Source organism: Phocoena phocoena, chromosome 14 (assembly GCF_963924675.1).
Source record: "Phocoena phocoena chromosome 14, mPhoPho1.1, whole genome shotgun sequence".
Taxonomy (NCBI): Eukaryota; Metazoa; Chordata; class Mammalia; order Artiodactyla; family Phocoenidae; genus Phocoena; species Phocoena phocoena.
In genome coordinates, this window is record NC_089232.1 from 66,033,518 (window position 1) to 66,045,050 (window position 11,533).

The window sequence follows — 11,533 nt, forward strand, 5'->3', positions numbered from 1 at the left end:
AACTGTAACAAACGATCTTTTCAACGGCAGTCCCCTGATCTGTTGGCCTCACCTTACCTGAATAATAATAAAACCTACCTTTTCAAACAAAACCCTTCCCCATAATCAACTTCCCTTGGTGGTTTTCTGCCTATTTGCCTTCTCTACCCAGGGACAAGCTCTGTGAACTTATTGGCCCTGGACTACGGTCGGTCAGGTCTTACTGTCCTTCTCCACAATAGGCTCATATGTCCCATAGTCTTCCTACCAGGGCTCCTACAACACAAACAAACCTTTCCTTGCTGAGAGTGGCCACCTCCATTACTGTAACTTATGTCAAAGACCACATGCTTTCAGGGTTGAGGAAAAAGGAATAAGAGGCATAATAGGGAAAGAACTCTATCTTTATGGAGTTAAATTGGTTAAATTATTTAATTTTACTATAGTTCCAGAAATGATATATTGTCCTCATTTTACAGATGTAAAAACTAAGGCTCAGGGGCTTCCCTGGTGGTGCAGTGGTTGAGAGTCCGCCTGCCGATGCAGGGGACAGGGGTTCGTGCCCCGGTCCGGGAAGATCCCACATGCCGCAGAGCGGCTGGGCCCGTGAGCCATGGCCACTGAGCCTGCGCGTCCGGAGCCTGTGCTCTGCAACAGGAGAGGCCACAACGGTGAGAGGCCCGCATACCACCAAAAAAACCCACAAAAATATAAACTAAGGCTCAGTGTATTCATTTCCTATTGCTGCTGTAACAAATTTCCACAAATTTAGTGGCTTGAAACAACACAAATTCATCCTCTTACTAGAGGTCAGAAGTCCAAAATCAATTTTACTGGAGGTGCTGGTCCCTTCTGGAGGCTCTGAGGGGAGAATTCATTTCCTTACCTTTTTCAGCTTCTAGTGACTGTCTTGGTTTGTGGCCCCTTCCTCTACCTTCATACACATCAGGCCAATCTCTGCTTCCAGTATCACCTTCTTTTCCATAGTAAAATCTCTGCCTTTCTCCTTTATGGATACTTGTGATCACATTTAAGGCCCACGCAAATAATCCAGGATGAGCTTCTCATCTCAGAATTCTTAATTTAGTTATGATTTCTGAGTCCCTTTTGCCATATAAGGTAACATTCATAGGTTACAAGAATTAGCACTGGGTATTTTTGAGGCTCATCATTCAGCCTATCACAGTGGGTTTCACCGAGCTAAAATCATGGTGTCAGCATTGCTGCATGCTGCATTCTTCTGGAAGGTTTAAGGGAGGATCCATTTCCTTGCTTCTTCCAGCTTTTAAAGGCCACCTGAATTCCTTGGCTTGTGGCTCATTCTTCCCCTTTTTTTCTTTTTTTTTTTTGCGGTACGCGGGCCTCTCACTGTTGTGGCCTCTCCCGTTGCGGAGCACAGGCTCCGGACGCGCAGGCTCAGCAGCCATGGCTCACGGGCCCAGCCGCTCCGTGGCATGTGGGATCCTCCCGGACCGGGGCACGAACCCGCGTCCCCTGCATCAGCAGGCAGACTCTCAACCACTGCGCCACCAGGTAAGCCCCCTCTTCCACTTTTTAATTATGACACTTAAAAAAATTTTTTTGGCCATGCTGCACTGCCTGCGGGATCTTAGTTCCCTGACCAGGGATCAAACCCGCGTCCCCTGCAGTGGAAGCGCGGAGTCTTAACCACTGGACTGCCAGGGAAGTCCCTCCTTCTTCCACTTTCACAGCCAGCAATGTATCGTCTTCAAATCTCTCACTGACTCCAATCCCTGCTTCCATCGTCACATCTCCTTCTTTGACTCTGACTGTCCTGCCTCCCTCCCTCTTTCCCTTGTAGTTACATTGGGCCCAGGAGAATGTCATCTGCAAAGTCCCTTTGCCTTTAATGTAATATATTCACACATTTGGGGGATTAGGACATGGACATCTTTGGGAGTGGAGGCTGTTATTTTTGTCTACCCCACTCAGGCAGAAAGCAGCTCAGTGGTTGCTGGGGACCAGGGTGGAGAAGAATAGAAAGGGGGGCCTACAGAGGAGCAGGAGAAAACTTTTGGGGGTGATTATCTTGATTGGGTGATGTTTTCGTGGGTATACCATACCTCTATCAAAACTTAACAAATTGTACACTTTAAATAAATACACACAGTAAGCTGTATGTCAGTTATACCTCAATAAAGCTGTAAAAAAATAAAAGTAAATGAGAAAAAACCGCTGAGGCTCAGGGACTTTGGCCAAGTTTACCGAACTAGGCGGTGGTGTAACCAAGATGCACACCCAGGTCAGTTCATCTGATGCCGAAAATCTGTGCCTGTGATAGAGTATCCTTTCCTTTATCCTCTTTTCTCTATATTTGGGATGATAATACTTGCCCCTTAAGGCTGTGAATCCATGGTTAGATGCTTAATAAATGTCCAGTTCCTTCCCTTTCTCCTTTTAGCCAAAGTTTTTGAGTATCCTGGAGCAGATTCTATTGATAGTTTACAGAACTTGAAAATTACCATGTTCTCCATGAGAGAGACAGAAAGGTATCTAAGAAAAATGACAGATGGAGCCAACAGGTAGTAAATAGGTCTTGCCTTCAGGTATTCTCAGCCAGAAACGTCTCAGACTCTAGAATGCAAATCAACACACAGGATCAGACATAAGTGTGTTATTCAGGTCTCTCAGAAATCTAGGCTGGTGTGTTTGCCTGGTGATGGGAGCCAATGCTCACGAACAAGCAAGAGGAGGCAAGCACGTGGAAGCCGCCCCATCGTTATAAACAGTGGTACAAATGATTGCTGTGCCCAAGGTCACAAAGCCCTTTTGACTGATGTACCACACTTGGTCCAAAGTGGTGAAATAAAACAGAACGGTACTTCCAGCTGGCCAAGAAACCCAAACCTGTTTCCAGGGTTTCCTCAAAAGAAGAAAATGTACCCATGTTTCCCTCATTTATTTATTTTTGTGTGTGTGTATTTAGAAGCCAGCATCTTTTATTCCTAGATAAATTGAAAATGTCTTAAAAAAAGGGTCCACATTTCCAATTTCCACTGGAATTCTTCATTGGTTACCGTATCCTTGGTGGGGCTGTCCTAGGCTTCTGATTCAGATTGTAAGGTTCACCTTGGATTCATTTCCTATTTCTTTACCTTTCTATCTACTTCTCCCACCCAAGGCCATGTGTGTTAGATGATTATATTCAACTTATGTTGGTCACATCAATCAAATTAGGGGAAAAGGAACAAATAAATCAAAAGTACGATGAGAAAGAAAAGAAGGGAGAGAATAGCAGATGCTGCAACCCTCAGTCTGTCACCACAAAGCACTGTCCAGTTCATAGACCTGCAGGCAAGCTACCAATATAAAGTGAATTTAAGGTTTATAGTCATGGTTTCATAAGTGGTAAATATAGTAGAGAGAGCCTGGCACAGTTAAGTTCCACTGCCCCTGATCAACTCCATGATTTGCAGCAAATTAGCTTAACTCCTCTGTGTCACAGTTTCCTCATTTGTAAACGAGAGTAATAAATAGTTTCTGCCTTGCGGAGCTGTTATGAGGTGTGGGCACATGCAATAGATCCTTAGCAGATGTACACTGCTTTTTTCTTCTTCCTCTCCTGTCCAACTTTACCTCATTTGGCTTATGAATTTGCTCCAGCTAAATGCTTCAGGCGAGATGAAAATGTGAACGTCAATCAACCTAGAAAGAAAGTTCTAGTACACCACGACCCATGACGGACCATTAGTCCTCAAAAGCCCTGAGAGTAGGCAATTTTGGCCTGCAGCCAGATTTTGGCACTGAATCATGTCCTGTTTTGCATCGTTCCCTAATTGTTTCAAGTCCTTTCCCCTCTCTAGGATTCAATATCCTAGCTAGTTAAAGCATGAGATTGGATAAGATCCTTTGTGCCCCATCTAGTTCTTCTCAGTTCCTTCTTCTACCATATACCTCTAATTGCATAACAAAAACACAGAAAATAGTCATGGTGATGGAGAGCTAAGTCAACCCCTTATGTTTATTTATTTTTCTTTGGCAAATGCCACACGGCCTGTGGGATCTTAGTTCCCCAACCAGGGACTGAACCCATGGCCCCTGCAGTGGAAGCGCGGCATCTTAACCACTGGACCGCCAGGGAAGTCCCCAAGCCCTTATATTCAGAGCAAGTTCTCTCCAGCATGAGGTTGAGGCACGGATCGGGGCCTCTGACTGCTGCCCAGAACACTAGCTCTCCTGGACCAATCTATTACAGAGTCATCACCCACCACACCCAACTCGATTCCCACCCCTCAGAGAGCATATGATGACAAAAGCGGAATCTCTGAGCTCAGGCAGTGCAAGACCAGAGTTCAGAAGAGCCCAGAGTTCAGAAGAGCCCTGTTAGAATCGGTCGGTTCACAGGTGTTTGCAGCTGCTGCTTCCCATAAAGTAGCTGAAACGGTCACGCTTTGTGCTTACTCCCAAGAACTGTAGTTCTACACGTTGGTCACATGTCAGAATCACCTGGGGAGCTTTAAACCAGCAGAAATGATAGTTGTATTGGTGCGGGATGGGGCCTAGGCACTGACATTTTTTTAAAGCTCCCCAGGCAATTCTAAGTGCATTCAAGATTGAGAATCATCGACCTAGGTCAGAGGCTGGAGTGTTATTCTTGGGGCCCGTACCTGAGTTTCTGAGCACACCTGCAATAGCACAGTGACAGGCCTGAAGTAGCACAGCTGAGTCAATGACTGTATCTGAATCCCCGGCACTTAGCATGGTGCCTCTCATGTAGTAGGTACGCAATAAGTGTTTGTTGGACAGATAAATACATAAATGGACAAATAAGTATGAAATAGTATGTGGAAAGCGTATTGGACTGAAGGCCAAAAGACCATGTCCTCAGTTGTAGTATGATGATTTATAATAAGAAGCATGTACTTGGTCTTCTTCCCCATTTCTGGCCCAACTCCTAAACATTTTGAACTTCCTAAGTGCTGAGAGCTATAAAGGTGTCTTCTGTTATGTTAATGCGGTGATTCTGGAAAGCCCCTAGGTAACCTAAGGATGGGGGCCGCCTGCCAGGAGAACCAGCCCTGTGACTAGAGGGTTGGAACTTTCAGTGCCGGACACCCCTTGACCTCCGGGGAAAGGAGAGGAGCTGGAGATTGATTCCAACCACCAATGGCCATTGATTTAATCAATCGTACCTATGTAATGAAGCCTCCATAGAATCCAGAAGGAGGGGGTTTGGAGAACTTCTGGGTTCATGGGTACGTGGAGACGTGGGGAGAGTGACACTCAGGGAGCATGGAAGCGCCACACCCGCTCCCACATATCTTGCCTTATGCATCTCCTCCATCTGGCTGTTCTCGAGTTACACCCTTTTCTTGACATACTAGACTGGGAATCTAGTAAGTAAAAATTTTCTCTGGGTTCTGTGAACCACTCCAGTAAATTAACTGAACCCAAGGAGGGGAGGGGGTCATGGGAATCTCCAGTATATAGCCAGTTGCACAAGTTCCTTTAGCGCAAGTAACAACATGGACATGTGATTAGCGGCCTCTGAAATGGGGGCACTTTAGTAAGACTGAGCCCTTAAGCTGTGGTATCTGATGCTATCTCCAAGTATATAGTGTCAGAATTGAGTTAATTACTTGCAAGCTTTGGAAAAAACATATCAGAGCCACCCTCACCCTACTACTATGTAAATGTGGGCAGTTATGTTTTTCTAAGCCTCAGTTTACTCTCTTGTGATAATAGTACCTGCTTTATCCTATTCACAGCATCACTGTGAAGCTAATGTATGTGAGAGTGCATATGTGTATTGCATAGCTTTAAGAAATTTTTAGAAGTCAAACATAACAGTCATCCTAGCCAGCTGGTTTTTCTATCAAACCTGGAAACATGTGGATTAATGCAGAAACTGCTTGGGTTAGAGGCTTGATGGAGGGGTCCGAGTGGGAAGGAGATCCCGCACTGCAGTGGAGTTGTTTCCGTTCCCCTTAGTTGGAGCCCAACATGGCTATTCTCCTTGGGGATCTAGAAGCCACGCTGGCTGACCCACATCCCAGCAAGCCTTGAGCAGTAAGGCCTGCCTCCCCGGGGAGTCCTTGCTTGCCTTTGCTCCCAGTTCCCTGGTTCTCGGCACAGTGCTGGCCCAAAGTGGGTGCTCAGTGGATGAACAAATGAATGTGCCTGGATTTCTGCCTTTGAGTACAGTTTTCATATTGCCTCTGTCTCTTTTGTTCTGTCAACTCCCTGGCCACCCATCTGATGGCTGTGGACTTGGTTTCCTGAAAGGGCCGTGAACCTGCTGGCTCCTCCGTTTGGATGTCCCCTGATGCCACACGGGAGAAGCGTTTGCCCCACCACCCACTGCTGTTCAGGTACGCCACCAGCCAAGCCAGGCCTTGGCCCTTCATGCCAGGGTACTGCCAATTCAGACAAAACATATGGTGTTTGCCCAGGATCTTGCTGCTTTTATTTATGTTTTTAAATAACTTGTTTTTCTCATTATTACAAAATAACGCATGTTCATTTGAAAAAAATTGGAAGAAAACCAGGCAAGCAAAAATTAAGAAAATCTTTCATAAATCCCTCAGTCTTAGAGGATCACTGTTTAATGTTCCTAGTTTTGTGTATGCATGCACACACACGTGCACACACGAGTACATATTTAGAGAAACGGGATCATCTTGTACTTAGTGATTTGTAACCTGCTTTGTTCACTTAACAATGCCTCGCTGCCTTAAATGGTCATCTTGAGCTATTATTAATCCCCACCCCCAAGGATCCACTTCTGTGGTCATTAGTTGCTTACAGTTATTTACAAAGTGAGCAACCTCAGTCAAAACAACCCAGATCAGTCGGCAAAGGGGAGGGCTTTTCTGGCTAACCGATGCAGTGGTAATCTGTGCTTTGACCAGCGGTGTCTGCTCAGACAGAAACCCTACATCTCATAAAATGTTTGTTTCCTCAAGGGCTCCAGGGCTCAGGCTATAATGGAAACAAAGAGTTTACTGAGTAGCCATAACCTTAAAGTTGCTACAATTTCTATGAAACTGGAAAATTCCATTGCTGCGTCCAATGTCAACAGTACAGGCAAGAAAGGAATGTAGGAATTCAAAGGAAGGGAAGAATTTGATTAAGAGAGACTATGGGTAACTGGCAGAAACGCTGTGAAAATGTCCTGGCTTCCAGCATCAGCATCCAGAAATCAGGTTACAGGCACTGGCCCTCCCTGGACTGGGTGAGGTAGCAGGCCTGTAACACGTATTTGTGTAAAGAATGAATCTAGGCTAGGTTTCAGGTTGTGGCAGCGATGTAGCTGGCTGACAGCATCCTGAGAAGCCCCTTCCCCCTGCCTTGGAGGCTTGCAGGGGGAGTGATAGGAGTCAGACTGAGGACGAAGACAGGAGGTATCACTCCCATCACACATCAGACAAGGAGCGGTTAAGTTCAGATAGCTTCTAGTTCATCCTTCTCACTGGGATTACCGCAGGAGCCTCTGTACTGGGCTCCCTTGCTTCCTGACGCCATTCTTCACGATCCACTCACCAAAATGCCAGCCAGAGTGGCAAAAAGCCGTCGTACTCTAATTATAGACTTTCTTGTTTAAAATGTTCTCTTCTGATATTTGGCAAAAGCACGTACTACCTGCACAATGTTTAAAAATCAAACAGAACCAAAAGGCTCATAATGGAAAGCATCAGTCACCTGCTTCTACTCCCCACTGATTCCCTACCGCCTCTGCCCCAGCTCTGGCTACCAAAGGCAGCTACGTCTAACTTTTTTTTTTTTTGGAGAGGGGCGGTTCTTCTGGCATTTAACTCCATATTTCTACGTATTATGCTTATATTATTATTTCCTGGCCCCTCAATTTTAAACTTTATAGCTGTCTCCTTTTTGTGTAGATGAGGATTTATTTTTAATTTGTAAACATTTTATTGAGGTATAATAGACATACAATAAATTGCATATTCAAAGTGTACAATGTGATAAATTTTGACACAGGTCCATCGATGAAACTGATGGAAGAAATTTTCACATACTGAGGGATGGGGAAGTCATTCTGACTTATACATGATTTGGCTTGAATTTTATGCTAACCAGAACAGGCTGTCTTATGGACTGACAAATACACATTGTACATCTGTTTTAACCATTAAAGAAAAGAATGCATTTAAAAATCAAAATGGAGTAATTGTGGTTCAGGCATTCAAAATGGAGCCTGGCGGCCATTGTGGACGTGGTTTCAGACACACTCCTGTGTCACTGGGAACTTGAATTTTCCGAACTGTATCAAACTCAAGGACACCACCAGCTGTTTCCAAGACAATACCCGCTAGTAGCTACCAGTTGCAACCTTATGATGTCAAAGTCTCCCTTTGTAACTATGCAGCCATTTAGGATCCCAACCAATCCTTGCTTAACAAGCACCCTTACTTCTTACCAGCTCCAATCCTAATTCTTGACAAACTACTCGTAACTTTGTGGAATTTGCCTGTACTATAAACCTCCCCCACTTTGTAGTCTGGCAGAACACAATTCAAGTGCTTCTTTTTCTTTTATTTTTGGCTGCGTTGGGTCTTCGTTGCTGCACGTGGGCTTTCTCTAGTTGAGGCGAGCGGGGGCTACTCTTCCTTGAGGGGTGCAGGCTTCTCATTGCGGTGGCTTCTCTTGTTGCGGAGCACGGGCTCCAGGCGCACAGGCTTCAGTAATTGTGGCGCACGGGCTTAGTTGCTCCGTGGCACGTGGGATCTTCCCGGACCAGGGCTCGAACCCGTGTCCCCTGCATTGGCAGGCGGATTCTTAACCGCTGCACCACCAGGGAAGTCCTCAAGTGCTTCTTGATTCTGTGTCTCCTGGACTGTAGTCCTCAGTTTGGCTCACATAAAACTCTTCTCTTTCTATTATAGATTGTTTATTGATTATTTGTGTTGACAAAACCATCACCACAATCGAAATTAGTCATCTAACTCTGTCCTTTCTTCAAAGTTGTTTGGGTTCTTCCAGGACCTTTGTGTTTCCATTAAAATCAGCTTGTCAGGACTTCCCTGGTGGCACAGTGGTTAAGAATCCGCCTGCCAATACAGGGAACACGGGTTCGAACCATGGTCCGGGAAGATCCCACATGCCGTGGAGCAACTAAGCCCGTGTGCCACAACTACTGAGCCTGCGCTCTAGAGCCCACGAGCCACAACTACTGAAGCCTGCGTGCCTAGAGCCCATGCTCTGCAACAAGAGAAGCCACCGCAATGAGAAGCCCACGCACCACAATGAAGAGTAGCCCCCGCTCGCCGCAACTAGAGAAAGCCCGAGTGCAGCAATGAAGACCAAACGCAGCCAAAAATAAATAAATGAAATAGATTTTTAAAAAAATCAGCTTGTCAACTTCTACAGGCAATTCTGTTGTGATTTTGATTGGAAGTACGTTGAATCTGTACAACAATTTGGGAAGAATCAACACGTTAAAATATTAAGTCTTCTGACCCTTGAGGATTTTACATTTTTATCTCTCTACTCCCTTCATCTGAACCTCCTACTTCTATTTTCAGTATTATCAACAATCAATCAGTATTTACATAATCACACAGAACCTAGTAGTATACTGAAAAAAATTTGTTTTTGAACAGCTCTGTGGTTTTTCTTGAGTTTATAATTGCTTCATTTTTCCTTTTTATAATTTTCCACAGACAAATCTCTAATTCTCTTTTTATACTCCATCACATTGTCTAACTTATTAGCCACTCTATCAGGTCTACTTTTGTACTGATGATCTCCTCTAAGAGTCCTCCATTTCCTGGATTCAGAATAAACCTACCACGTAGCCCTCCCCCTGTGTTTTCTTCTGGCTAATGTTCTGAGGTGGACAGTTTCCTGTGCCCTGTTTTAATTTTTCTTGGTTTACTTTTGAATTTGGTGGAGTACACCTTTTAGTAACTTCCTAAAAAAGCGTATATGGGAGGTAAGCTTTCTGAATTTTTGAATTTCTTAACATATCTTTATTCTGCCCTCACACTTGCCTAGTTATAGAATTCTAGGATGAAAATAATTTTCTCACCAAATTTTGAAAATTTTATCAATTATATTTTAGTTTCCCCATTTGGTGCTGAGAAATAAAACGCCATCCTGCGGGTCTTTTAAAATTCATTTTTCCCAACTTAATGGGATCTTTTAACCTGGACATTTATATTATTCAGTCATAAAGAATTTTATCAAATTATTTGGTTAATAATTTCCTTCCTTTTAATTTATTTGTTCCCTCTTTACGGGTAGTGTTGCCAGATAAGATACAGAATTAAATTTGAATTCCAGATAATCCACAAATAATTTTTTAGTATAAATACGTTCTGTAGGACTTCCCTGGTGGTGCAGTGGTTAAGAATCTGCCTGCCAATGCAGGGGACATGGGTTTAATCCCTGAGCCGGGAAGATCCCACGTGCTGTGGAGCAACTAAGCCCATGCTCCACAACTACTGAGGCCACGTGCTGCAACTACTGAAGCCCGCATGCTCTAGGGCCTGCATGCCACAACTACTGAGCCCGTGTGCTGCAACCACTGATGCCTGCGCACCTAGAGTCCATGATCTGCAGCAAGAGAAGCCACCAAAATGAGAAGCCCGTGCACTGCAATGAAGAGTAGCCCCTGCTCACCACAACTAGAGAAAGCCCACACACAGCAACGAAGACCCAACGCGGCCAAAAAAAAAAAGAAAATTCTGTGTAATATTTTTAGTGTAAATATGTTCCATGTGACATTTGGGACATATTTACTGTAAATAATTATTTGTTGTTCACCTGAAATTCTGATATTCAAAATTAACTGGGCAGCCTGTGTTTTTATTTGCTAAATCTGGCCAACTTATTTACTGAAATTCTTATTATCAGATTTAATATCAAATTCTTTTATCAGACCTCCTGGCTGCAGTTCACATTTTTAAAAAAATCTATCTATTTATTTATTTATGGCTGTGTGGGGTCTTAGTTACGGCATGTGGGATCTTTTAGTAGCAACATGCGGACTTCTTAGTTGTGGCATGCGGCCCTCTTAGTTGTGGCATGCATGTGGGATCTAGTGCCCCGACCACGAATTGAACCCGGGTCCCCTGCATTGGGAGTGTGGAGTCTTACCCACTGGACCACCAGGGAAGTCCCAGAAATTCATTTTTTTTCCTTACATTTCATTGTCTCCTTAACTATTTGTTCAATTTTCTGAAAGATTTTTTAAACTTTATTTTCCAACTTTCTATTAAATTTTCTTGTACTTGTTTTAAAGAACTATCTTTTGTTCTGCTATGGTCCTCACTTAATTCTATTCTTGTTTTATAGATAAAATATCTTTTCATATCTCTTTTTATATTTTTCACCCTATTCCCTGAATTATCTCTTTTTCTTCTGAGTTCTTTTTTCCGTTTATTGAGTTGGTCATTTTTATGTTGGGACTTACCCCAAATGTCAGGTGATTCTTGGTTGTCTGTAGATGTTTAAGAGTGTGGTAAAAAGCTGTTGGAAACTTTGAGGGATGGTAAGGGTTGAATAGTGGAGGAATTCCCTTTTTATTGATGGGGCAAATCAGACATTTCACTAGCACAGTGGGATCTCAATG